We start from the raw sequence: 27,483 nt of genomic DNA on the forward strand, positions 1-27,483 counted from the left end.
TTCCCTGAGAAATTACAACATATTTGGTAAAACTGTGCGCGAAATCTCAAAGTGTAGGTGCTAGACAACCTTGGGAAAAGGGCATTTACCTCAATTGTTTGAAAAGAAAAGCTATTTAAACTTTGAAGGAGCTATTGGTTTTATTGTTGCAATATTTATGATCCGCTCTTTATAGGTCATGCAACCATTTCCTTAGTTATCCTTAATCTCCTACCAGAAAATCTTCCCCTTTGCTGACAGTCTCCTTGTGCTGAGCACTTGCACTACAGAAACAGAAAATAGCAAATCTAAACCAAGTGTGGTCATTTGTAGCTGCCTTGCTAAGTGCACAACACATCTGCAGAAGGATCAATTGTTCTGATTTAGCATGGCCATTAGTGATATTTTGCTACCACTGAAAGGAAGAAAACATCTCTGTTTTGTGTCCTGAGGTATAACTGCAATAATCACAGACATTAGAAATGGAAAAGGCCACTAGGTCATCTGGTCTATTGCCTCAGTACAATGCTATGCAATTCATCAATGTACCTTTTCTAGGACTTGGTAAATTATACTACCACTTGTTTGAGATTCTCCTTCACAGTCTAGTAAATCTCATAGGACAGAAGTTATTTTTTAACTTTTTGGAGAGCTACAAGTAGGCATTGCACTTAAATAATGACCCATCTCCTAGTTTATCAAAGCATCTGCCATTGCCCTTTCATAATGAGGACACTGTAATACATCCACTTCCTTTGTTCTGTATTTATGACTGCAGCATTTCAATAAATCAAAATTTTTCAGGAAGGACAAATTGGGATAATCTCTACTGGTTTCTCACCAGTTTCTAAACCATTTTTAAAGATGTTGATTCAGCTACAGAGCTGAAGTTATGCTTCTGCAAAGTCAGATTAATTTCTCTGCACCCAGTGGGGTTATGCTGGATTTAAAATGGAATTACTGGTAACCCAGTATGACCAACAGCTTCCTCTTTGCATCCAAGGAGACAGACTCACAAGAACAAAGAGGGAGACAGACAAGCACAGGCGCCAGCTTCAGATGCTGCACCCTGCAGTCAAAATGAGGGTGGTGTTCCAGGCAGGTTCCATCTTGTTTCAAAATCTTCCACGTTAAGTAGTGCTTGGTATAAGTAATTGGGAATTCATCCATGCACAGCAGCATTGTTAACATGAGGACACCCTTGGAAGTGCTGTAAGGTTTTTGCATAGAATATTGCTGCAACAGAAGCTCCTCTGGAGGAGTTGGGCTTCCTTGATAAACACAGTCTCTCTCTCTCTCTCTTGAACACAGCTCTGGTCTGAAAGATCTTGGAAAAGCAGCTTCAATGTGTATGTGCCTTGGTCTCTGCACATTAGCACTACCCTGTGGAAGCAGGACCATAGGTTCCAATAGATACCAGGGCTGGATTAGACCCTGTAAGATCCTCATTGATAGTAAGCAATGTAGCATCAGAAATTAAATGTGGTCCAAGCAAACAGACTAGAACTGAGCTGCTGAGGGCTCTTGAAAGGAAAAACACTTTCTTTTTTAGCAAGGTCCTTCAATCCAGAACAGCAGTCATAAAAGAACGTTTTGTCTCTTTCAATATAAAAGAAAGCAAGCCTCAACAAAATGTTGACTTTCCTCTAGGAATCCATGAGTCTCTTTAGGGCAGGACTAAGAAGAAAGCCCTGTGTTTTTCTGAAGTGAGGGAGAGAAAACCAGGTGTTTTGAGAAGGGCTGCTTATGCTTGATGAAATCCATTGGAATCTTGATTATCTTTCCTTCCTCATCAAAGAAAATGGCAAGCGTGCCAAATACTGCTGTAGCCTCTGAGCAGAGTCCTTTCTGCAGTAGTGCCTGCGCACAATTTATCAGTGTCTCCTAAGAGATTATCTCCCGGTACCTGGAGGTCTTATAATTGCTCCCTGGCACTGGCCTGAGGGCTTTGCCTGCACAGCCCCACCTGGCACTCCCAGCAACCAATCCTGTGGCAGCCACAGGGAAGCTGCTGGCACTGGGAAGGTGACATGTGAACTGTGCTCACCAACCTGGATTGACTTTGCTGCTCACTGCTGCAGAAGCAGAGATGGGACACTGAGTGAGTCATGGGGTTGCAAGTAATCAGGTTTGAGTAGTAAAGAGAAAAGAGCTTGGCTTACCCAGCGTGACTGTTCTTTGTTCCTGCAGCTGCTGGAGGCGAAGTCATGGGAACAGCTCCTGCCGCCTTCCTTAGGGTTTATGCCACCTCACACAGGGTGACGCTGAGCCATTTTCCTTCTCTTCCTCCTGGTACTCATGGCCCACTGCTGTCATCGAGCTCCCTTCTGCTTCTTCATGCAGCTCTGTCTGCAGTCTTTGCCAGGGACACCCTGCAGATGATCAGGGATGATGCAAGGGTGAGAAGACTGCAGCTGATGAGAGCTCTGTATGGGGGACAAAACACGCCCTTCTGTGTGCAATGCTGGCCTTCGATCCAAGAAACCTCCCAAAGAGCTTCCCACTCCCTAGGACATAAGATCTGCCCCACGTTTTTCCCACCATCATCCTCATTCTGCCTTGCACTGAGGTTTTCAGTAGCCACATTTTTTACCAGTCACAGTTTTATGCTTTCTGCTGGTTTCCCCTCTCTTCTTTCTTACTGACGATGTTCTCTTCCTGAATTATTCTTACTTTCTGTCCTTGGGTCCTGCCATGCTAGACTCTGGCCCCTTTGCAAGTGTCACTTAGCTGTCCAGTAAAAATTTGAATACGTGTGGGTCTTCTTCTTTGTTGTTCTCGTTTTTATAAAAATATAACTGCTATGCTTCTTTGTGAAGGGGAAATAATACAACCATCATCCAGAGTGTATGAGAGTATAAACAGTCAAATTATATCTTTAAATCCCTAACCAAAACTGATAGCAACTTTTTGTGGGATTTTTTTCCCCTCTTTCACCTGAGCTGCCTTGAGGAGGCACAATTTTCCACACATTAGAAAAGGAAACTTAAGGTTTTTTTCCCCCTCAGATTTTCTGTCCTGCATTCTGGCCACTCCATTGTCCCACCCTCCAGTAACTTTTTGGTCTATGCCGTGTTCTCCAGGTCCCATTCCTTGTTTTCTCATCTGGTTTTCTGGCAAAGCATTATTCCTGTTCACTGTCTGTGTCCAGCTCACTAGACCAAAGAAAGGCAGACACTTTGCCGATGGTGTTGCTTTCAGTCCTGCTGACAAGTGCAGACAGCACTGCGCTTTTTTCCTATGGAGAGTCTCACTGCCACGGACTGAGGAGAAATGGCAGCCATTCTGCTTGCTTTGAGCTCATTAATAATAAAGGACAATGGGAGCCCTTTTGAATATGAGGAAAAAGCTTGAGTTAAAAAATTAAACAGCATACCCAATTAATCAGAACCACAGCAAAGCCTTGGAAAGCTGCCATCTTAAATTACTATACAGCTACAAGTCCCAGAAAATAATTATAATTCAGGAACCAAAAAATAATCATATGCTCTTGCTGGCCTACTGAGAGTTTGGTATGGAAGGACAAGTGGGAGCTTTCCCCAGCATCAGCATTGATGGCACATGTGTGGTATTATCAGATGTAGGTTCCTTATTTCCTTTTGCAAGAGCAAGGGCTTATACATATCATAGCTCCTGTGGCATAGGGAAGGAGCTGGCAGGAATGTGCCCAGGCTTCTTCTTTCTTTGAAACTTGATTCTTTTGTTGTGATGGAGTTGGGTGACATAAATTGGTACACAAATGGATACTACACATGAAATTGACTAACTTGGGAGAAATAAAAACTCTGAAGGAGATCTCAGCCTTGGAGAATGGAGGAAGAAAGCGCCTATAACAGTTACCCTATGCTGAGGTGGATTTGCAACAATAAAATGCTATAATTGCTTTCACACACCTTTTTAGTTTTCATTTAGATTCAGCTAAACGTGACTCAAAAGAGTTTTGCACAGTCTGCTGCTGGTGTGAGGATCATAGCTTTAACCAAGTTGGTGGAATGGGTATGTTAAAAGTTTAATAAAATCATGTCTGAATTGCTGCATGACCATATAATTGCTAGCCAATAACTCCTATATGCACAGTGGTTCACTTTCAGGACTAAACATAGTGAAAAAAAAACAACTTTGGGTAAAAGAATACAATATTATTCAAAACATTTTCTGAATTGTCTTTTTTCATTAAAAAACCCCACATATTAACACTGTTTTGCTGAAAATGGCTATATTTAAAATAGCTTGAACTAATGTTAATGAAGCATTGTTTTAATTTTGCCTCCAGGAAAAACAAAACAGAGCAGCATTATAAATTATTCTCCATTTAAAAACACTACCATCATATTAGCAATTTTTTCCCCTTGGCTGAGGGTTGACAACCTTCTCTTTCCCCCTTTTCCTTAAAACAATATTATGTGAGCATGACAGCACAACAAATTGAAACTTCTGCTAAGCACTTTATCTAAGACATGCATAAACTGCTTGTGTTCCTATTGCAACTGGATGTCTTTCCTGGGTATGACACATAAAAATAGGTAATATCAAAATAGGCCTATTATATTAAGAATAGTTATAGATGTGGAGATGTCTGACTGAAAGCTCAGGCTGTGAACACCACCAAGTCATTAAAGATATTTTTACCTTTTTTTTTTGTAAAACAGGAATGGTACCACAAATCACATGACCAACATACAAATTTGTAAATTACATCTGACATCTCCCTAATTTCCTCCTGATACTTAATTCTAGTATTCATTACTTTTTTTTCCTTACATTGCCCATTTGTGTTTGTTCTTTGCTGTTACAGGTGTCTTAGAAAGGAAAAAAATCATTGTGTTGAAATCTGCTCTTCTCTATTTTAAATATAAATTCCATTTTCCTATCCTCATTTTTACAGCTCCCAGGCATATGAAGTATTACTTCCTCCCTTTGCTTGTTCCCTGAAAACATCAGTGAAGGATACAGGAGAATGGCTGAGAAAACTTCTCTCCATTCAATTGAAGGAAATAGGAAATGCTGAATCCTTAACAGGTGTCTCTGCTGAAAGTAATTCTTAGGATAAATACTTTTAAATAAGGATAATTGGTATTTTAAACAGATCAAAATCTTTGCAACTGTGTTATATTTCCCTGGTACATTGATGCCATATGCCTGCTGAAAACTCCCTGAAGTCTTTTAGGAAAAGGATAGATTAAAAAGCAGCTTCCAAGGGAAAGATGAACAAAAGAGAATAATCTAATCAGCCTGTGTTTATAGATAACAAGAGAACATCAATTCTTTTATTCCTTTTTTATGAATCATCTTTCTAACAAAGGCAGTCTTCTCCAGTGCTGCCTGCATTTTAGTCATAGATGAACTACAGCATTGTATCATGTTAAATGTCACATTTTGTAGAAAAATACTTAAACATAGGCCACCATAAAGAGCATCAGATTTACTGTGACTTTCCGAAAAGTGACCTATCTCTTACTTGCACCACAGGTAAATAACTGGTTCTTTTCTGTGACCACTAGATAACTGCTGCTTGGCATCTGAAGCAGAAAAAAGGCAGGGTTAGCAAAGACTTTTTTTTTAATATCAGTAGTTTTTAGTGACACACTATCGCGAGTTCATTCAGGTACATTGATTTAAAAATCTAGCAAGCCTATAAAAAATTATGTCATGGCACTTTCAGAAATAATGAACCGGTGTCAGATCTCAAAAACCCTGATTTTCAACTCCAAATATCAAAGCTGCTTCTAAATTTTTGTCCCCTCTCACTCCTGCATTCAGAATTGTCCCAAACTGGCAGCACTCCTTATATGTTTATAGACGTTACTTTACAAAGCCTTTTTCTATAATGTAACCTTATCAGATGCCATATTATTTGTGTCATTGATGTAACAAGTAAACTTAATTTTAAAAAAGATCATGTATTTTCACAGTGTAAGGTTGAAACAGTAAAAAGGGTATGGAATTGACCCCAGCACTGAAGTCTGTCTGTCTCTCTGGCTACAGTCCCTGAGAGGTTTGATACTTAAGATGTCTGCACACAGAGTCCTGGGCAGCCAGAGGGCATGTTCATACTGCAGTGAGCCTGTTCTCCCGAGCTGCAATGGTCTATCATGGCACTTGTCCACCACAGAGGAGAGATCGTCCAAATGGCCTCGCCCCAGAGAAATCCAACCTTTTCCAGCACCTGGAAAGACACCACAGTGGTAGTGTAATACTGACATCCAGTGGATGAAAAAATCTCACTATCCAACTTGGTCCAGTTCTTGGATAGAAGTCACAGTGAGGGACATATGGAAAAAATAGGAAGAACTACTTTGTTCTTAAGTGTCTGGACTTTATGAGAACCAGAAACTAGCCTGGGAGCTGTGATTCCCCCAAATCCATGGCGAACCTGGGTGGGAAGTCCCAAGTCATCCATTATCATTTCAGACAAACCAACAAAATCTGCTTGCTGTCTACAGTTCAAATTTGTTTTGCAGTGGGAAATTACAGGGACAAAGGAGTGTGGTATCTTTTTCTCCTCAGAAATGAAATTATCTGGTTCCCTAGACTTATGTAAAATAAATCATATTGCTTCACCTTGGTTTCCAGGTCCTGCTACAAGTGCACCAAAACTCTAAGCAAAACATAGGAAGGAAAACTTGCAAAACAACACCAATAAGGGAAAAGGAAATTTAAACAGGAAAACTGTTTTATTATTTTTTACTTATAGCAAGAACAAGGTCAGCATCTTGGATACATCCTTCTCTCCCAATGCATTGCAATCTGTACTCTCAGTGTAATAACGATTTCTGCTCACACCAAGAAAAATACATGTGGATACAGACAGGATAGAGACTCATTGAATAAACAATGAGGAAGAGAGGTAAAGTGCTTTCAGAATTTATACTACTAGTTCGTATTGATTTATACAGTGCCTTTTGTATTCCTTAAAACACTACAGTAACAAGTATGTACGTACCCAGTATGAAGTCTTATTCCTATTAATGGGGCTCTTTCCCCCACCAATCAATGTGACAGTCAGTTACCATGACTGAATGGAGAAGCCATCAAAAGATTTACTGCTGTTCACTGCCTTGTATAGCCTGAGTTCCCATGGACCTTGTCTGCTGTCTGTGCCAGCAGCACACATTGCTCTGCTGTGCTGGCAGCTGTCCCTGACTAACCTGTGAAGGGCTCTGGCTCCTCCAGGATGGAGCACGTTTGCACTGAGCACCCACAGGCCTGTTCACCAACATGACAGCTACATCACAGCTCTATAGTTCTCTCTTTGGCACCAAAGCAGTATTTTCAGCTGCTCTGCGGTTCTGCTGGTCGGGTTGTGACAGGATTCTCCAGAAGAGATCAAATGGAAACATTGCGCTGGCATGCAGCCCTGGGCGAGGTCAGGAAGTGTCAGTCACTAAAGTAACAGCAGTCCTCAAAATACTCGAGAACATGGAGTATGAGAACAAGCAGAGAAATTTGGTACAAGCAAGGACAACCTCTCTCCCCTAGTTTATTCTCTACATGCTTCTGTTATCCCATGTATTCTCCTCAATGCATTCTCTATCCATTTTGGAAACTTGCAGCTCCTCTGGCCACGCTCTTCTCTGCAAATCCTAAACCCTTTGTGGCACGCAGGTCCTGCTTATGTATGTATGTATGGCCACATTTCGCGACAAAGATTTGGGCAGGGCTCTCCCCACACGGGTGTGCCCTTCCAGCCTGCACAGTGGATTTTTAGGTGAGGCACAGCGTGCACAGAACTGGCCCTACCGTTTCAGTCCTGAGGTCCATCTGCCACGGCTGAGCGAGCTTGGACAGTGACAGTGAAGTCCTCGGGACTGTCACAGCACCCGGTACTAACCAGGGCTGACCCTGCTGAGCATCCGAGATGTGACTAGATGGGATGGCAGGGAGGCATTGAACTGCCAGAGGACGGTCCCCACTGAGCCTGGAACTCAGGTCCTTGGGATTCAGAGTCCGGAGTGCGATCCATTACTATACATCCTGCATTTTCCCCTTCCCTGAGGTCCAGCAGCGCTGCCTCAGCCCCGGGGCTGGCACTGCTGCAGAGCGGCCCCCAGCAGTGTCCCCTGGCCAGCTCCTGCCTCCGCCTCCCGCCGCCCGTCCCAGCAGCGTTGCTGCTGCCTCAGCGCACTGCGCGGCTGACGGAAACAGCAGCGAGCAGCGCTCACTCGCAGCCATCGCGGGTGTCTCTGTGCCCCGCGGAGCTCACTCGCAGCAATGGCGGTGGCGGGTGTCTCTGTGCCCCGCGGAGCTCACTCGCAGCAATGGCGGTGGCGGGTGTCTCTGTGCCCCGCGGAGCTCACTCGCAGCAATGGCGGTGGCGGGTGTCTCTGTGCCCCGCGGAGCTCACTCGCAGCAATGGCGGTGGCGGGTGTCTCTGTGCCCCGCGGAGCTCACTCGCAGCCATCGCGGGTGGCTCTGTGCCCCGCGGAGCTCACTCGCAGCCATCGCGGGTGTCTCTGTGCCCCGCGGAGCTCACTCGCAGCAATGGCGGTGGCGGGTGTCTCTGTGCCCCGCAGGGCCCTTTCCCGCGGGCCCTCCGCACAGCAGGCCCCGTCACGTGCGCACCCGCCGGGGACACGTGGGGCGCGGCGTCCGCCACGCCCACTCCCCGTGCCGCAGGGAGATTGACAGCGCGGGCAGCCAATGAGAGGCGCGTCCCTCCCGCGCCCCAAGCCCGCTGGTGCTGTGTCATCCGGCGGGTGACACCGTGGGACGGCCGCCAGTTGGCTGCGGGGGCGTGGGCTGCCGGCCAATGAGCTTCGCCAGCTCCACAACTGACACCACCTCTGCCCAACCACTGTCCCCCGTGCCCGTGGAGGCGGGGCCAAGCTTAGCGCTGCTGGGGCCGGCGGCGCTGTGGCGTCGCTGCAATGTCGCGGTGTCGCTGCCGTGTCGCGGCGTCGCGGAGCGGCCGCAGCCGCGGCCATCCTATCGCTGTGTCCATCGCGGCGCCCCACCCTTGGGGCCGGCAGATGAGCGCACACGGAGCCGCAGCCGCCGCCTCGCCTCCCGCCCGCGCTGAGGGGCGCCCCGGGGCTGGCAGAGAGCGCGGCGGGGCGGGCGGGTCCCCGAGTCGTTGTGGCCTAACGGGCACGTCCCTGCCCCAATGGAGTCCGAGCGGGCGGGCCGCGGCCCAATCGCAGCGCGGGAGGGCGGGGCAGGGCGGGGCAGAGAGCGGTGCCCCATGTAAGGGGCGCATCTCGCAGCCAACGGGCCGAGAGCGAGCAGGGGCGGGAGCGCTGGGCCGTGCGAGGGGCAACGGTGCCCGTGACAGGCAGCAAAGGCAGCCAATCAGACGAGGGCGCAGTGACGCACAGCCCAATCGGAAGCGCTGGGGGGCGGGTGCTCGCTGTGACTGACGTGGGCCGTGGCTAATGGGCGGAGAGTTCCCCCAGACTCTTCCCAATGGGCAGCGTGTAGGGGCGGAAAGGGGAGCGGGGAGTCAAGACGAGCAGGTAAGCGGACCAATCAGCGCGGGTCTCGGCGGGGCGCCGTCCAATGGGCGGTGCGGGGGGCGGTGCGGGGGCGTGGCCCGGTGTGTTTGGGTTCGTGCTCCTCGGGGGAGGGAGAGACGGCGGCGAGGAAAGTTTGGGCTTTTTTTTTTTTTTCCTTCTTCCCCGGTGGCGTTTTCGCGGCGGAGCCGGGGGCGTTTTCCGCACCTCCTTCGCCTTTTGCTCCCCGGGGTTCGTGTTTCCCGGGCGGGCGGAGCCGTCCCCGGCACTGAGAAGAAGGGGGCTCAGCGCACCGCGGCGGCGCCTCGGCGGTGAGTGCGGGACGGGCCCCCACTCCATCCCCGCTCCGGCCGCGGGGCTCCCTCACAGCGGGACCGTCGCGCCGCCCCCGAAGGGCCTCTGGCGCGGGGCCGGGGCCGCGGGGCGGGGGAGCCCGGGGGGGCCGGCCCGGCGGGAGGGGCCCCGAGCGGCGGTGGCTCAAGGGCGCTGCCCCGGCGGCGGCGCGGCCGCTGCTCCAGCCCGACCCGACCCCGGCGAGCGCCTGTCCCGGGCACAGCCCGCGGCGCCGCCCCCTCCCGCCTCACGTGCGGCCGCGGCTGCGCCCCGAGCCCCCCGCAGGGCCCGGCAGAGCCGCCCGGGCTCCCAGGCCGGGCAGGACACACCACGGCGGAGACACCCCGAGCAGCCCTTGTGCGGCGGGGCAAAAAAATAAAGTGCGGGGACAGAGCCGAGGGTGCGCTGGTGGCACTGCGAGCCGCGCGGGATGAGTGGAACGTGATGCTGGTTGAAATGTGTGTGTGCGGTGGGGTGGGAAGGAGGAGTGACCGTGCTCAGAGGTGTGTCCCAGCCGGAAAAAAAAAGTTTCGCCAGCTGTTAGTAGCAAAACGAGAGAATGTTTGTTTCTGGAGACGCTTCGCTGGCTGTGGATAATCGCTGCTTGCAGCGTGGTATCTTGCAGGCTCAGATCTGCTTTATGAGAGTGCATGTAGGAGTATCTACTACAGCATAGGGCTGAGTATCAGCCAAGTGTTTTTCTAGCTCAAGCAGACATACTTACTGCCGTAAACACTACTGCATTTTTCCGTGCTAACATCCCACTGACCTTAAGAACATTTGTTGAGACCTCTTCATAAAGTTGACTTCTTGGGATTTTTAAAATTCGTTTTTTAATCGTGGCTTGTTAGGGTTCAGTGTTGCGTTTACATCCTCTACAAAACCTCTGAAACAGTGGGTAGGTCTTTGGGGTTTGTATAGCCACATATTTGAAAGGTCAGTTTTATGCAGTATTTTCCAGTAATATCGCAATCTGTGTGTGTTGAATTTTAATTTCTGCTACAAGTGTTGTAGTAGCTTAGATTTGTAGCGTTATTAAATAAATATGCAAGTTCAAGCAGTTTTGTAGTTAGTTTGTCCACACTGAAGTTGTTCAGCAATTCCCTCCTCTGCTGTGATGACTGTTTAATCGATTCCTTGGAACGGGCACTGCTGAGGTGCTGCGTGAACGCTCATCTGCTGCAATACTCTAGGGCCCAAGTTTAAAGGTCCCGTTTTTCCTGCATAATCCACAGGTAGTGCAGGGTCTGCCACGTAGATGGACCTCAGGGGAGGGTTTTATAAGGGTGACTGTTCACCTGAGTTAATTAAGTTGCAGGTGTAAGGAGACAATTCTGCAGCGAAGAAATCACCCTGCAAAAGGTTGAGGCTGAGGATGGGGGAAGGGAGCTCAGAGCAGTATTAAGTGTGTATTGGCTTTTCTGCTGTAAAGTTCTGGGTCAGTAAGGCGGAGGAACATCTTTCTTTACTGTAGAGGGTAGGTGAGGTGATCCTTATACGTTTTACTTTCATCTTGGTTAGCTATATTGCATGTAAGTGTTTTGTAAATACACTATTTTATATAAAACTATACATACGTAGAGAATTAGCTCAGAATTTTCAGTGCTAATTGGTAAAATTCTATGTGCATATTTCTCTTGTGAATTTGGTCTTGGTTATGTTATTTGGATGCTTGAAGGGAATCATATTAATTCTGTAATATGCAAGTCCTGGGAAAAAATATAATGATAAACCAGTCAGTGTCCCTTGATTAGGAAGACTTTTGAATTGATACATTACTGCAGTTTCTGTATAGTGCAAATTTAGCTAGAAATCTACACTTTCATTTAAATACTAAGTTCAAATGTTTGGAACTAAAAATCTTGAAACTGAGAATCAAAAAAAAATCATCTGCCAGAGTTTATGTGACTGAATAATCCAACAAAACATTTAGGTGGAATGCATGTCATGGCTTGGCTTGGTGATGCACATTTGATTGTTAAATCTTGATGTTGGAGGGTGACTTGAGAGAGCTTCAGGAGAGAACTTTGCGTAGTTCTGAGGTAGCGTATTTTACCTCGGGTCTCCCTCCATAGCAAGTACAAAATTAGAAATTAACCTTTTTTGCAGAAGTAATGCAAAATAAAAGTTATACGTAGAGATACCTGCATCTAGAATGATGGGATGAAAAGCTGCATCCAGACTGATGGAAAGAATTGAAGGGCTGGCATAGAATTAATAATTTGAAAATATGTCCAAATGTTTTTTCTCTTGAGGTTATGAGTGGGGTTTTATTGTCTTTATTTTCCTCCAGTAAAGGGGGTGTATTTCTGCTCGCAGGAGAGATTGGATTTACAATTAAGGAATATGAACTGGAGATCACAAAATAAGTTTAAGGAGCTTAGTTATTGACTTGAGTGAGTTTATTAAATTAATAGTCTGCTTAATGGTTTGGTTACCTTATTCTCCATTTTCTGCAGAATGGTTGGATGCAAAGTCTCTTCTAGTCACTTATTGCCATTATTGTGTTTATTTTCTTGGAATGTCTTTTTATACATAGATACTGTCTGCTTTGTGCAGTAATAACAATTAACTGTCATTTTCCAGCTTCTTTGCAATGGCTTTTCTTAGTAATTGTTCTCTAGTGCTGCTATTAGATTCACAAACTATACTGAAAATGTAAGAATTTTACAATACTTCTACTTACAAGGGACTTTACAGTTTACTGATATTCAATTCTTATCATTAGGTTTTATTTTTCACTCAGTCTTTATCTGTGGATAATTACTGGACCAGTAGATGTGTTTTTATGAAGAACTGGTATTGTTTGTCTTCACAGGATAAATTATGCTTGTTTAGCATGTAATAAGGCAGGGAAGTACCTGATACTATCACATATGTACCAGTAGTTTTCTTTAAAAGTTCTCTGTCACCTCAGTACTTATAAAATGTGTTTGCTCTGGAGTTGCTTTTAATGATCCGTTTCTTGCATTTTCACAAATTTTGCTTAGGAAACGTTACACCCTCTTAGGGAAACGAGCAAGGTGATATCAGTCTTCAGTTCTAATAGTAAGAACTTAGTGCAGAGATGTTGAGCAAACAGTTAATATATATTTCTAGTTGTTTGGCCAGGTGTGGTAGAATAAGACACCTATTGTTGCTGGCAGTTTTCCTTAGCTCAGCATTTACTGTCTTTCTCCATTTTCAGATAAAATGTATATGCTAAGACTGCCTGTTTTTTCAGCAAACAATGTGTGGAATATGGACTGAAGAATGTATTTTCATTTCTTTTTAATCCAAACTAAACTTTCTGCTACTATCTGCTAATAAAAGCAGGGGCACTTTTTGGTGCTTGAGCCAGCTGTCACTGTCAGACAAGTGGCTGCCTGTTGGCATTTCTGCTTGCAGGGTGACTGGGGTAATAGTAATCAGGATACTCTGGTTGCTGTTCCCTGTCCTTTTCAGTGCATAGTAAAACACTTGTACTGCCTTACATTTCTCTACCGTTCACTCCTTCTTTGCATGTCACTTCTACTCATTATTTTTTATTTCTTCAGGCATGCAAACATACTTTGCTGCCAGGCGTTGGTGTATTATATTTTTTTCCTCCCTTAGAGCAGTAGGCAGTGAGTACGTTAAATTTATTTTTTCCCTTTGCCTTCTTATAGTGGTAAGAAGGAGAGGGTGTTTTTGCACTTATTATGGTTTGCATCATGTTGTAGGGGAATGTTCTGAGGTTTTTAAGTTTTCCTCAGTGTAAGGGTTGTGGTTAGAGTTTGGATGTTCTCTGTGTTTACCATGTAGTGAGCTATGGAGATGACCTTTTTCAGTTTCAGCCAGTCAGTACGGATTGCGTTTCTGGGCCTTGCCAGCTTTAGTAGTTCTGAAATTGGATATCACGCATGTATTTTCTGATTTAATGCCTGTGTGTTAGTTAAAACACAATAGTTCCTCTGTGGAAAAATCTGGGAAGCAAGTTGTTGTTCTATCTGAGACTTGTACTCTTTAAAGTTTTTAAAATATCTATTTAAAAGAGTAAAATGGATCTGAAAGCAGCTCTTGCCCAGTGTAGCTTCTAAGTCTGAAGAAACATTCTGCTTGTCAGGAGAAGTGTGAGGTACAATAAGGCAGCAGTCTTGCTGTGTGCTACAGTACCCTGGTCAGAAAAAATGTGAAATATAAACTGGTGGTTAATACATTTTGACCCTATCAGGCAGAAGATGGAAGGCTGAAGAGCTAATTAGCAGATGAAAGGATAAGAAGCAAAGTTGCAAAACAGAGAGTTGATAATTTTAAATAACCTGACAGAGGATTAATCAAAAGGTGATACTATAATATCATGTTGCTTGTGTGAGGAGAAACCTTCTAATCCATCTAAGTGAGTAGTGAAGTAAAAGCCATTGCTGTTTTTATTTGCATTTTATTTTCATAATTTTGTCATCAGTCTTGACAGTGTTTTAAAAAGTGCTTTAGCAAAAAAAAAAGAGTTTTTCAGTAATGTATTAAATTTTGTGGTAGTGAAGCCTGTTCTGTAATAAGGGAAATTTATGCCCTTGGATTTAGTAGCAGCCTATAAAGAACATAGGTTTTATGTGTACTGCTAATTTTCTGCTGCTACATTGGAAGATTTTCATATTCTAGCCTCTGTTTTGCCAGCTGAAAGTGTTTCTTCCCGTTCCTCTGATCATATCCTAGAGTTGTAGGGGTTTTTTCCTATTCTGTCACTCTTTTTTTCTGACAGCAAACGTTGGTTGTACCTTGCAGTTCTTTACTGTGTTCTTCATGTGACAAAAACAGACTTTGTGAGAAAGTTTCAGGAGTTAATTTAGAAGTATGACTTTAAATTAAGGAGCAAAGTGTTTGGAAAGCTGTTTGCCAGCCTTCTTGTTTTAAGGCTACTGGTCTGTTCAGTCTCCCCCTGATCAGAGCCGAGGAACGCCTAGGCTGTTCCAGTGCCGTCCTTACCAACTCTGCTGGTCCTGTGACCTCTCTGCATAAATCTTACTGTGGTATCACATGAGTAGTAGGAAGGGGGTTCGCTTTTAGGGGTAGAAGGAACTCTTCAAGGACTTACCAGTCTACTGTGGACTAAATATATTTTGGATTTAGGACAATCCAATGGGAATAGTCCCTCTTGTCTTGCTGCTTCTTACACCCAAGAGATACAAATTACTCAGCAACCCTGTCAGTATCCTCTAGTTACAAACTTTGATGTCTTATGTGCTGAAGAGACACAGGTGGTCCAGCTCTTTTCCTTTATGTTTGAGAATCTCCTAACTCTCTCCTGAGGGGCGGTCCTGTGGTGTAAAGGAGAGCACTCTGGACTCTGAATCCCAAGGACCTGAGTTCGAGTCTCAGTGGGACCGTCCCCTGGCAGTTCAATGCCTCCCTGCCATCCCATCCCGTCAGATCTCGGATGCTCAGCAGGGTCAGCCCCGGTCAGTACCAGGTGCTGTGACAGTCCTGAGGACTTCGCTGTCACTGTCCAAGCTCGCTCGGTCATGGCAGATGGACCTTAGGACTTAAACGGTGGGGCCAGTTCTGTGCAGGCTGTGCCTGACCTAAAAATCCACTGTGCAGGCTGGAAGGGCACACCCACGTGGGGAGAGCCCTGCCCAAATCTGCGTTCGCAAAGTTTAGCCATACATACAACTCTCTCCTGGGACATTTGGGGATCCTTAGAAGTAATTTGATTACTCTTTCTGGAGAAGATGGAAATGCCAGAGTACATTTTATTTTCTTACTACAACTGACAGTAGGATCTGCTTTTTATACAGCAGTACCATAGCTTTATGATTTAAAAGATTCATTGAAGCATTGACTAATTTTAATCAGATTTTGTAGAAGATTAAACCACAGTATTTCCAGTGTCAGAGGTTTCTGTCGTTTGCACACTGTAAGGAACTATAAGTTAATAGCATTCCTCCTAGCATGAAGAATGGTGAGAAACTTGGAGAAAGCATTAGTATAATGTTTTCATTTAAAAATTGTATCTCTCAGAGAGGAAGAGAATGTCCCCTCACTCCAGCTTCTTACAGAAACCAAAATAGACCTCACTCCAAAATGAGTTCTGATCCATCCTTAATCTGAAGCATCTGAAAATCTCTTCAAGAAAGGAGGACATAATACACGTTGCATGAAATAGTTGCTTTAGAACAATGTCAGCCATTTTCATGGGATTTAGTGTTTTCTAGTGATTTTAGTGATTTCTTTGTGATCCTTTCCAGGATTTTTTTGCATTGAGATTTTGCCCAGATGTGTTGCTGTTATTATATTGCTGTAAATGTAGCAGTTTAACTCTGTGTTGGAAATGTGCTTATTCTGAAAATTGTGTTTGGATTTTTATTTTGTTTGTTTGGGGTGTTTTTTAAGCTTCACTTGACTGCTTCTAGGCAAGAAGCTAAAAAAAGAGCACTTTGGCACAAGTATGTGTCCACACAGGAAGTTTTACTGTTACAGCCATTGTAATTCAAATTCATATCCTTCCATATGTATTTGGGTTCTGAGAAGAATTTGTTTCAAATTGAGTTTCTACCTTTTTCTGTTTGTCAAATGGCTGAGGTTCTGCCTGTTCAGATTGGAATTGTTGTACCTGATGTCTATTCTTGCAAATTAAAAATGCCAATAACTCTTCTTTTGATGAGAACAAGAATGAGAAAGAATCAAGCCACAGTGTTTATTTGGGACTGTTCATTAAGATTCAGACTGTTTTTCACTGACCTTGCAAAAAAAGTCAGTATTTAATATTTTCTCAGATTTAAAATTGGTTCTGTCTTTATACTAGTATTCCCCTGCCCTCATAATTAAGTGTCTTTTGTTTTGTGGCAACTTTATACAGTTGCAGCTCAGGTATTTCCTGGTCCTTCAAAGCAAAGTGGAATGCTAAAGCTAAAATTGAGTTTTTATTAATACAGCTGTGCTTTTTGCTTGGGTAAGTGTTTGGGTGCTTCAGGATCTGCTCATCTACTTTCTGCAGGTGGTCTGGTGACAGCATGAAGAACAGGTGTAGATTTTAGCTGATTTTCAATATTTTTACCATATTTAATAAAGGGCTAGAGGAAAGTTACCTACATTTCTGATGGCACTCACTTTGCTGAATGGTACCTGAAAGGAGGAAAATGGTTTTTATTGCACAGGTAGGCTTTTTAACACTTTTGTTTTAACTCCGAAGTTGCAGTAAATTAGCTGTCTATCATTTTCTTTGCTTGGCCTTTTTAATTTTCCCAGTATTCAGAGAACCACAACTGGCTGATAATATTCCCATTTGTTGGAAGTTAACTTCTCTGGTTCTTTCACATTCCAAGCCCAACTTTCTTTTTCCTGACCCTGGCAGAAAATTAATTCAAATTCAGAAAGACTTCCTGTTGATTGAAAAGTAAATTAGCTTGTGGAGAAGTGTCTCAGGGGGAGAAAAAAGGTAGAAATCCAATTGTATCAAATACTTTTAATATTGGCTAATGAGCAATGGAAAATGCTCCTGACAGCTACAGAGTGCTGGCCTCAGGGCAAGAATACAGTGACATAATTGCTCTGTTCTGTCTCCAGCTCTAACCCTGTACTTAACCAATGCTGGATAGTGTTGCTTTCACCAGTTTATGTAACTAGATAAACAGGTACTGCCTTGTGTGTAGATACTGTGTATCAGCTTAACTTGCCCCTGCTTCTGCCAGGTATGTAAATAAACTAAAAGTAACTTTGGTTTTACAAAGTTTTAACAAAAATAACTGGTAATTTTTTGTTACTGCATTTTCAGTTTAAAAAAGAATGAATAAAAAACGAATGAATAAAAAACGACAAGTAAGTGAAGAACGTTCAGACTTGGGGCAAATTGCAAGAGTTGGGGTTTTAAATACGGTGGGAGAGTTTGATTGTAAAAATCAGTTGTCACGTATTTCAAGGAGCCTAATGGCAGACTTGTATATTTTTGGTGGAAATAGTAAAGATTGATTACCTTTCTTTTAAAGGAAATAGAAAAATCCTCTGTTTTCAGAGGAAATTAGATGAGAAAGGTGGATAATTCTCTTGTGCCAAACCCCAAAAGACTGAAAATTTAGGGCCCTGACCCTCACACATTCTGGAGCAGGTGTGAAACTCTTCTTGCAAGTAGTTCCAAATTCAGTAGTTCTAACTGACCATGTTTATCAAAGATTGCAGTGTTGAAAACAAGGATTGTATTGGTAATAACTTCCACTGTGTTTTTAAATTTTTTTAAAAATAGTTATAAAAATGAGTGTGTCGCCTCATTTCTTTGAAGATTGAAAAAACACTGTTGAATATAAACCAGATTTTTGAAAATTTGCTTCCTGTTCCTTTCTTGGGTGCTGAAGGAGCTGAAAAGTACAATTCAGACTGATGTCAAGCTATAAATATTGATGAAGCTGTATTTGGCAGCTGGTTATGTTGAAAGTTGGTGTTTGCAATTATAGTTTAGAGTGATTTGCTTAACAACTCGGCATTTGTTTTCTTTGAAAATAATAGCACTAAGATCTTGGACTTCTCTGCATGTATAATCATGTTAGTGGGAAGTCAAATTGTCTTTGTATAAAAGAACCCCCTCTGTTATTAATCATTAAAAATGTGGTAAATATGGAACGTTGTATGTATGTATGGCCAGACTTCCCGACTGAAGATTTGGGCAGGGCTCTCCCCACGTGGGTGTGCCCTTCCAGCCTGCACAGTGGATTTTTAGGTCAGGCACAGCGTGCGCAGAACTGGCCCCACCGTTTAAGTCCTGAGGTCCATCTGCCATGGCTCAGCAAGCTTGGACAGTGACAGTGAAGTCCTCGGGACTGTCACAGCACCCGGTACTAACCAGGGCTGACCCTGCTGAGCACTCGAGATGTGACGGGATGGGATGGCAGGGAGGCATTGAACTGCCAGGGGACGGTCCCACTGAGCCTGGAACTCAGGACCTTGGGATTCAGAGTCCAGAGTGCTCTCCATTACACCATGGGACTGCCCTAAATATGGAACATCAATGTGGAAAATTTCAGGGTATAACCTTATAAAAGGCTGAGGTTAAAAAAAAAAGGGCAAATTGTGATTTCAGCTTCATTCTCCATCACACCGATTCGGCCTCGCCCCTGGCTCTGTCCTGGTTCAGTCTGGCCACAGTTGTCTGCCCGAGGCTGCATTCCGGGTTCCAGAGCTGTGGTCTGGAGCGTTCTGGGCAGCCGGGGATGCCTCTGCCCTCGGGGCTGCTGCGGAACTTAGCGCCGCTATTGCCGCAACGGTGTGAATGCCTTACCAGTGCAGCGCTTATTGGCAAAGCAAACAAGGCAAAAGGATAGTTCAACAGAGGAAATGTTGATAGTCTTCTTATTAAATACAGGAAGACTGTAAGAACAGGAGTTTGAAAGGCGCAGTATTTTCAATCCTGTCTTGCATGTGATTTTTAGTAGTGCTGTCTTTAACTCTGCTAATTCCTGCTGTCAGTGAGTGAGCCACCCTTCCCCCTTTCCTGCTGCTTACTACGTTCTCGGTTTTAATTTAGTTACTACTGCTGGTTTGGATAAACGTGCTGCTCTATAGGACTTGATGACTGTTACCTGTGGCTCAAAAGGAAACCTTCGATCCTGAGTTGACTTTTGTGGTATGAATAATCTGATGGGATGATTCTGTTGGGATTATCAGCAGTGAAGTTATTTATAGCTTTCAGGTTTAAAGTTGAGCTGTTGAGAAGTAGGCTTCTCTCTTATCACAACATTTTGCTCCAGATGGAGAAAAATGCTTCAGCTCTCTAGTGTAGTTTAATATCCACTCTCCTTCTAGACTCTTCTTTAGAAAACTCTGGTCCTCTGTGTCATGAAGATTTTTGGTCATTTTACAGATGTCTGAAGTAAGGCCTTGTTAGCTTTGCACTGGTGTTGCTCCAGCAGTGCCGAATCATTTGAAATGAGGGTATACATGGATTGCTGGCATTTGAAGTGTGTTGATTGCATCCCAATTTTGCCACGGGGGCACCATCAAATAACGTGATAGTTGCGGTACTTATGGTAATTAATGCTTTTGTGCCATTGGGATTCCAAGCATTGGTAACATTATCAAGTAGAAGCAGCATTAACAGTGCGCTAATTTTTCGTGCCTGAAACCCTATAATTTACAAGATCTAATAGAACTGTCGATGAACAGTGGGGGGGAGTGGGTTTATAGTGATAGTTTGTTTCCAACTTTGCAAAAAAAAAAATCTCTTGTCTGGGTAAAACTTTGATATGGAATGGAGAAAGCAGCCAGCATTCTCAGCTAACTGTTTTCTTTCCTTGGTACTCCAGTCCTGATCACCACAGCTCTTACGGTGGTGCTGACTGTCAAGAAGGCACTGTTAGTTAAGATAAAGAGCACTCCCCACAACCTCAGTCTGGTAGTTTCCAGTAACCTTGTCCTAGTGTTGAAGACCTTGAAGAGGAAAAAAACCAGAAATAATTCTGCGGACGTTTTGTTACATATACATATTGTATGTACACACGTTATGTGTGTATGTTCACAAATGTGTACATGTGCTGCAGTCACACTGAAAAGACAGAGTGGGACAAAGCACAAAGGACTTTGGGAAACTTAACCAGTTTGGAGCCTTAGGCTAATTATAATTGGGATGTAACCCTGACTGCAGCTGAGAAGTGACCTGTAGTGTATGTGGTGTACAGGGGGCTGCTGCCACAAGGTAGAGACAAACACCTTTTAGGTTCACTGCAGCCATTAACAGTTTCTGTATCAAAATCAGTATGAACAGGAAGAAACGTGGATTTTGTGCAGTAGAAAGTGGCAAAAAGGTGTAAGCAAAACATTTTTTAAAAATAGACTGTTCAATTTGCTTTCTCTTTAGTGGGAAGAGGAACGTTTAGCACCTTAAATGTTGTTTATGTAAATGTTTTGGAACACTGGGAAGGTGGCAATGCAATATTCTGTCTTCAGTTTATGTTTCAAGACTGTCTTTAAACTCAAAGGCTAGAAAGAGAATTTTCCAAATAGCAAGTCTGATTTAGGACCATTTGAGAAGCATCCTTTTGCACGTTTCTCATCTCCTGGAGTCAAAAAGGCAGACATTCTTTAATGATAAAAACCCCAACTCACTAACAATTGGATTTTTTTGAGCAGATCATGTTGTGTAATTGTCCATTTAGAAAAAAGACCCCTGACATTTTCAAGAGTGTTCTATTTTATGACAGTGGTTTGCTAATTTGTATTTAAGCTGTTGATATAAAAAGACTTAAATGCTCTGAAGTGGGACTTGTGTTTTGTACATACAGATTGTGTCTTTAACTTCAGTATTTCCTTCATTCTCATGTTACCTTAGAAGAGCAATACAGACTAACGTGTATGTTGTCTATTTCAGGTTACAGTTATTTATCTTGTTAAAAGTAGCTGTGTTATATCTACATTAACCATTTTACATGTATTACCAAAAAGATCAGTGCAGAGAATTTAATACTGAACAAAATATGAAACTGTGCAGCTAACAGTGAATTAAACATAATGGGCACTTTTTCTCGTGTCGTATTTTGCTGTAGGACACCTCAGTGATTTTGTGGAGTATGTGACTGCCATTCCTGAATGCCGTTCTCTGCATATTTATTTGCGTATTTTTTTAATAAGAGATTGATGCTTTCTGCCTCTTGCCTCCTGGCTGCTTTGTTTAGAGGGATATCTTTAGTTCATTTTTCCTTTAAGTACTAATCCTTCCTGGATTTCCTTCCACCTAAGTAATGCAAAGAGATTGTTCTAAACCATGTGAAATAAAGAGGTTGTAAATCCTCTCTCAAGCACCAGTAGCATGTCTCCTTCTACCAAAGTATTTCTAATTGATTACAAGTTATGTTTCCCTCTTCAAAAGTCTTGAAAAGGGAAGTGAAGTGGAGAACTACTACAGTGAGACCTAGGTTGTCCTGGATAATTTTTATAGTAAATTATGACTGTTACACTGCCAGTGTGCTGTAGATGAAAAAGCATTAAATATTTCTGTGGGGTTTTTTTAAGTTGTGAGTGACTTTAAGCCAACTTCTCGTTATCCTAATTGGGTATGTAATGTTTTTGTTTTTAGAGAGGTTGAGGCCTTTTGAGCAGAGTGTGCACTTGGTTGTTTTATCAGAATCATCCCACAGATAAGTCAGCACTAAGTTTAAAGTTAAAGTGTGCTTCTGTGGAGCATTTACCCGCTTCGTAAAGGGACAGTTAAACCACAGTGGGAGCAAAACCTCCCTTTTATCACCATACGTACTGTTTCTAGTCAGAAAGCTCTTAGTTAATGCTAAAAGATAAGGAAAAAATACTGTTTATGGCAGTTAATGCAAAGACAGGGACAGTTTGTCACCAGGTAGTGCTGTACACTAATCATGAGCAGTAGCCAACAAGATGAGAATTTGGAAAAATGTCACTTGTTCGTTACCTTCACAACAAACCTTTCTCTTATGGTGCCTGAATAGTGGCAACTGGAATAGTTTAGGTTTTAGTACTGTTAACTTGGATGTATAGTGGTAAGCCAATAGTACTGGACCTCTTTTCATTCCTGGAAGTTGGTTATGTTTTGCAAAACCAAAATTGAAGTATTTAATGCTGGATGTGGTTAAGACAGACTATGAATGATTTGAAATGGGCTTGAGTGTTAGCCAGTGCAGTGCTGCTGCTATGTTATTCTTTCAAAATAGGATTAAATACCCAACTATTGGTAGGTAATGGGATTCATTTTTACACATGATGTTTAATATTCAGGAGTTACTGTAGGATCACATAATCACTTTCCCCGAATGCACTTGAGGGTGTTCTCTCAGTTCTTATACAAGAAACCAGTTTCACGCCATGTTTTTTCCCCACTTGTGAGTAGAAATTAAGTCTTCAGAGCCTCCTACTGTTCCGTTGTAGCTCATAGTCAGTAGGAGATTCTGTCACACATGCTACCAGTGTTTACTGTTTTTCCAGATTTGGATGGGAGGTTGAGGGGAGAATTTTAAGAAAATATTTTCCTGGTGGCAGCCTGTTCCTTTCAGTTCTGGGCACCTGGGATGCTTTGATCTTCCTACAGAGGCTGTTTATGTGAGGGGAACAGAAGGGAGGTATTTGTGGTAGGTAACAAACTTGGTGAGCAAATGTGGAATGATGTGCAGCCCCTTAAAAGAGTACTTGGTGAAAAAAGCGCTCGCTTACGAGTCCTGATTGTCCAGGATATTCTGATGCTTCATAGATTCCATAACCTGGCTAAGGAAATTGCTGCACTCGACTATATTGGAACTAGAAATACATACGGAATGTTTGATGTGTCTGTCCATGCATACCATTGTAGCTTGTCAGGACAGGACTTCATGTATGTAAGCCAGGAATATGTAGGTACAATGAATTGGTTTTGTTACTGCAAGATAATAGAGACCAAGTCAGATCTCTGTGTGCCTGAGCATCTGAACTAGGAAGTAAATGTTGTAGTTAGTTGATTAATACGTGGTTAGAACTCTCATGGTTCTTGGAGGGAAGGGGGGTGGTCCTCTGCTTTGTCCTTGCAGAGGAATGGTGCACAAATTGTGGGTGCATGTGTTACTTCATTTTTATTTTTCCTTTTCCTCCCCTCTAGCTGTCTAACAGAAGTGTATATGCTTTCCTGGCTAAACATTTTCCTATGCAGTCCAGGCAAGCAGGGTGATGCATCCTAAAGCCCTTGCTGCTGGCAGTAGATTCTTACTCTGAGGATTTAAATTAGAGATATGAAATAGAGATATTAGGAGATGTATGCATGACATTTAAATGTTGTTCTGACTGTGGTAAGATACTGAGATGCTCCTTGCTGTAACACCATGGCAGTCCTGCTCAGCTTTAATTTTTAATCCAAATTGTTTTCACTGGATTCTACTCTCTTGTGACACTTTGACTTTGCTAATTAACTTCGTTATTGCATTGTTAGGCCTAAGTCTGTCAGAGTAACAGGAAGAGGATGATCAGTCTTTCCTTGTCATATATTTATTAGAAATTATATAGATACTGATACATGGCTTTTTTCCATTAGGAGTAGGAATCTGTACTCCCAACTGCAGCTCTTTCCTCATCTCCCCAGTACTGCATAAATTACAGGAGGGAGAGGGCACTGTATTGCTTCTTTTGCACTTAATTTTTTGTTTACTCTACTCGATTTTACTGAGATGACTATGGGTTTTTCTATATGTTTTGGGAATAAGGTTTGCTGAGCTTTGGAGACAATTGACTTTTGGTTTTATGTTTTTTATCTACTAATGCCCACAGTTGGTTGACGTTTTACATTTTTTTTGTCTCCTTTTAGGGTTTCGTTTTTGCACTGAATGTAGCCAGGACGGATTCTTGTGGGCTTTGGCAGCCCTTGGAAACTGTCAAAGGTAAAAATCAACCAAAGTTTAATGTTGCCATCTTGAAAGTTGGAGGTGAGAACTGTAGCCTATACTGGTTCTTAACCAAGTGTAGGATATATTGCTGATTTCTTATGCTTTCCAGTGTGTTATTTCCTGTGGGTTTGGGTGTGAAGTTTTTTATGTCACTGTGTGATGTGATTTGGTTTTGTCAACTGAAGTTGAGATGTATAATCTTCTTTGAAAATTAATGTATGTTGAGATTTTTCAAGTCACTGAAATCGGTAAGTGATTATTTTTTGCTATGAGCAATGAAGTTACATTCAGGGTTTTTTATCTTCTGGATACTCTTGCTTTCAGCTCAACTTGAATTTAAAATGACAAAAATATTCTTTTATTCTGTTTGTTAAAGTTCATGTTGCTTTTGTACATTCTTGACAGACTCAACATTAAGCTTTCTTTAAAGAACTGCTCTTTATTTTATCTGTACTAATATGGTCTCAAAGGGTTTTTTAACTTGATTTTAGGCGACACTGGCAATCTGAAAGTGTTGCCACATGTGAGGCCCTTGTGTTAGATAAGGTGCTTAGTCCCAGCAACGCTTGTTTGATAAAAGCAAATTTGAAGACATTTGAGTTCCAGCTCTCTCTTGCCAATGAGGACCTTGTGTCTTTCAATGATGGACCTTTTTTATATGTGGGAAAAATTAGGCTTAGAGGAAGTACCTTGTTCACTGGTATTGATTTCACTGGTAGGGATTTATAAGTATATGGAGACTTGGCTCAGGTTTTCCTTGCCCCAGAGTGTGTTAGAATGCAGTAGTGAAGAGAGAGTGTCTGTAAGGTGCTCTTCACTGCTCTGCTTACCCTGAATTTCTGGCTGGTAGCTGCATCCATTATCCTGGCACCACTGAACAAAATGTGTATATCCTTGCTGCAGAAACAGACAGAACAAACATATGACTAAATATTAAACTGGATTGTCCCAAAACCATATTGTCAAAGTTGTTCCTAAGTTTAGATATGCTTTTGCTACATTGTCTGGGGACATGCCTGTGCATTGCTGTTTGTCAGACCTTCCTGGGAGTTTTTGCTCAAGTTGAAGTTGGTTAATTTTTCTGAAGGAATTCAGGTGAATAAAAAGTTTATGCAATCTCAGTCACATCTGAAGTAGTTTTGGTGAGTATATGCAAAAGTGGAAGAAGAGGATTATCTTACTTTTGACCTTTTCTAGGAGTGACTTTATTGATAAGTGTTAGATCTGAAAATCTAAATGGGCTGTCTATAAACTTTATAACCTGGGAAACTGGCATATCATGGAAGTATTGAAAATGAGTAAATAAATGCCTTTAGGCTTTTGGCATTTTCCCAGTTCTATAGAACACCAGTACAAGTTCCTATTTCCTGTCTATCCGCCAGGTATAAAATAAATTACCCTATGTGTGACCTGCAGCCCTCTGGTCAGAAGCTAATGAACTGAAGAGATAGTGTCAATGACATGGAATAATCATGTTATTTCTTTACATGCTGGCAGTAAACAGTTGCTCTGTTGGCCGAGAAATCACCCTCGGTTGTAAATGACTACTATAAAAGTCTGCATTGGAGATAGTTTCCCATTGATTCAGGAATCTTGAAATGTCTCCTTTTGGCAATAAATAAACTTGCAATGCAGCACTTCTGTGCCAGTGGCTGAGAGCATCTGTGATTCATATATGCAAAAAGAACATAAAGATTATAGTATTGAATTGAGCTCGTAGTTCATTGCCTGATGTTTTGTCCCCTGAAAGAACGCTGAAATGCAATAATAAACTAAACAAACAACCCCCAAACTAATAAAACAAGAGCGTTCAGCAAAGCTTCCTCTTGCAGCGTCCTGTGATCTGTGGCTTAGGGTCTTCATGCACTGGGTATAAGACTTTTTTGGTGAATTTTTTTCGCCTTGACAAGTTTTCCAGTAAATTACTGCGCCTATTAAAACCTCTGCCTTCTTGCCATGCTGTGTGAATTCACTCTGAGCATTGTATGAAATAATATGATATGTATTTTAAACATTAAAGCTGATAAAACAGTAATTAGGAGAAAATTAAGAGTAAGTGAATAAACTCTTTTCCTTCTGCATTGTACTTCTTTTTTTATAATTTCTATTCTTCTGTTTCCTACTCTGTCCTCTGAGCAGCTATGGATAGTTCCAATGTATTTAATCTGTCTTCAGTGAAAGAGCTTGCTTATCTTTATTCTTTTAGCCTTTCCATTTTATTTCATTTCTTAAATTTCATAGTTCTTCTGAGATTTTTTTTCCTGCTTTAGGCAATTAAATGCCACCCTGACGCCCGATCCCATCAGATCTCGGAAGCTCAGCAGGGTCAGCCCTGGTTAGTACTTGGATGGGAGACCTCCTAGGAGTACCGGGGGCTGTAGGTTCTAGTCCTGAGGCCTTCACTGTCACTGTCCAAGCTCGCTCGGCCATGGCAGATGGACCTCAGGACTTAAACGGTGGGGTCAGTTCTGCGCACGCTGAGCCTCACCTAAAAATCCCCTGTGCAGGCTGGAAGGGCACACCCACGTGGGGAGAGCCCTGCCCAAATCATCGTTAGTGAAGTCTGGCCATACATGAAAACTGGTGTCAAATACTGCCAGTTCCCCTGGTAGTGAGGAGTATCTCAGAAGATCAGCATGGTGCTTTTTAGGATGTTCATGTTTGAGTTCTTCCAGCACTCTGAATGAAAACTGACTTCTCCTTGCAGTGCTCTTGGCCTGACCTGACTGGTCTTGTTTTATTTATAAGCTTTTTTTAAATGCTTCTATAGCTCATGTTCAGTCTTGCTCGTTTCTCTGATTTTGAGGCCAGTTCAGTGCCACAGTAACTCTTGTGGCCAAAGCTGTTTTGGCTGTTAGGCATTAGCCTGTCTGTGTCACATTTGGTGGAGCTTCCCAATTACTTGACTCTGATACTGCAAACTGATGCTGCAAAACACCAACTCCAGAAGTTGTCAGGTGGGGTTTCAGAAACCCGTCATGGTGAAGAAGTACCATGGACAGAGACTGCCCAGCCCAGCTTCCTCCACTGCGAGTGCAGAACAGAAGGCAAGAAAGATTTGTTACAGGGTTTTGGTGTAGAGGTCATGTTTGGCCTTTGATACCTCTGATTTTTGATTATATGCTGCAGGCAGACTATTTACTGAAGATTTGGGTGAGAGTTCTCTTTTATCTTCATTCCTCTTTTCCCAGGAAAGGAAATTAGTACACTGTAAGCCTTTACAGCTCCCATGCTTTGCATGAGAATGTATGCTATTACTGAACATAACAGCTTGTTGTTCATAAGAATAAATAACTTGTGTGTACCATGTTGTTGTTTAGGCCCTTTCTGTTTGTAGAACATGTTCTTCACTCCTTGAGTCAACTTAATGGTCGTGACAGGTGAAGGCCACCTATGCACAGCATACAGAA

The 27,483-nt window shown here is 42.9% G+C and overlaps 1 protein-coding gene across 11 annotated transcripts in view; it reads left to right on the forward strand.

The window, feature by feature from the left end:
- The first annotated feature begins 9,367 nt into the window (after nucleotides 1-9,367).
- The window catches only part of TNRC6B (trinucleotide repeat containing adaptor 6B), a 145,758-nt gene continuing 127,642 nt past the window's right edge, over nucleotides 9,368-27,483 (forward strand). For 7 of the 11 annotated variants that reach the window (XM_071551824.1, XM_071551808.1, XM_071551819.1 and 4 more), the window contains exons 1-2: nucleotides 9,522-9,739; nucleotides 23,995-24,067. The gene's annotated coding sequence lies outside the window, so the exon portion shown is untranslated. Of the gene's footprint in view, nucleotides 9,432-9,521; nucleotides 9,740-10,937; nucleotides 10,970-23,994; nucleotides 24,113-27,483 lie in introns of those variants that run through there. The other 4 variants (XM_071551811.1, XM_071551816.1, XM_071551809.1 and 1 more) reach the window with 3 other exon arrangements.

This window comes from Pithys albifrons, chromosome 3 (genome assembly GCF_047495875.1).
Source record: "Pithys albifrons albifrons isolate INPA30051 chromosome 3, PitAlb_v1, whole genome shotgun sequence".
Lineage (NCBI taxonomy): Eukaryota > Metazoa > Chordata > Aves > Passeriformes > Thamnophilidae > Pithys > Pithys albifrons.